Source organism: Ambystoma mexicanum, chromosome 11, assembly GCF_040938575.1.
Source record: "Ambystoma mexicanum isolate Mex_15411 chromosome 11, UKY_AmexF1_1, whole genome shotgun sequence".
In the NCBI taxonomy this organism is placed as follows: Eukaryota; Metazoa; Chordata; class Amphibia; order Caudata; family Ambystomatidae; genus Ambystoma; species Ambystoma mexicanum.
In genome coordinates, this window is record NC_090934.1 from 98,516,135 (window position 1) to 98,517,681 (window position 1,547).

A 1,547-nucleotide genomic window follows, 5' to 3' on the forward strand; every position below is an offset into this window, starting at 1 on the left:
GCTATACACTCATATCAATGTTGAAAGTATTACAAATTGGAAACAACACCTAAAAAAATCAATGAATCCATTTGGCTACCTACACACTACCGCAAGGCCTAAAGCTAAAAATGGACACTTGACTCACCAGTGGCGGATTGTGGATGAATAGAGTGGGAATAGCGTTTGCGAGCAATTTTCGTGTCGATTGCCGTTTGTTCTTCTTTGTTACCCAAGATGTGGTGTACATGTTCGAGGGAAAGTGCCGGCTGCAGATGCGGTATCGATCACCCCTCTTGTCCTCAAAGACTTGTTGAACTCTACTTTCCAGCTCATCAAGTGGATATCCGCAATGTATGACCCATTCTCTTATTTGATCAACAGTTTTCGGGAATACATGCATTGTAGTGCCTTCAGATTTAGCATGGGTCTTCGAAGGGCAACCACTAATCGAACAGGCAGGCATTGTTGAAAATTCTGAAAAGTAAATATCAAGATTATTATAAAACCTTGATGAATAAAAATGTCATAAAAAAGTAAATGAACCATACCATGCTCAATGCAAGGTTTGTTTTGGTCGCCGGAACTATACCAGTTCATCATGTGCGGCTTAGTATTTGCATAAATTACAGAAATGTCTGTTTTGTCTTGCACGAAAAGGAACCATGCTTACATTATAGACTGGACCCCCGAAGGATGCAATTCGATGACAATTGACACAGATGAAAATAAATAGATCTATTGATAGCATAACAATTGAAACTCAAGTCAATAGCAATGAGACCAATGACCATAGCTCTATTGGGTACTGTAATAGCAAATAGATTGAAATGTAAAAATGACCGAAATATGACTAGGATACATGGCCTTACCTTGACCAACAAACAGTTGGATTCAGCAGGCCGAGCAGTATGTTGCAGGAGAACAGGTAGATGGCCACAGGTAGCACACTGACGAGTTTGCTCAAAGCGGTCACAGATAGCACGGTGACGAGCAGATTAGCATAGATCTCAGTGCTTCTCAGGTAGAAGGTTCAGGTGTTGACTTGCAAAGCACAAAGATGTTCTCATGAGACATATCAAGTGGTTTATAAAGTATTAGAAACAGGGGTGTGTTTGTGAATGAATGAAGTGTGAATACACTGCCTCAGGGGAGGCCTGCCTGGAGACACAGGGTCTGAGGAGGCCATGTGAGCGATGGCCCCTTGGCGTGGGATACCTTTTGAAGTGTACATGCTGTTTGGCACCTTGGCCATTTGCGCCCGTCACAGCCCCCCATGCCAGCGCTCATCCCCGGGTGCGAACCGCCTTTGATAGAGGGGATGGGATGGATGGGCCTGGGGCGTGCAGATAAGGCACAGGAAGACTGCTGAAAGGAGACACACTTATGTGGATTGCAGGGGGGCGGCCTGCCTCAGGGGAGGCCTGCCTGGAGACACGGGGTCTGAGGAGGCCATGTGAGCGATGGCCCCTGGGCGTGGGATACCTTTTGTTTGTTTGTTTGTTTATTTATTTCTATGGCGCACCATACCCAGGGGCAGCAGGGCGCAGGCAGAAAGAATATGCGAG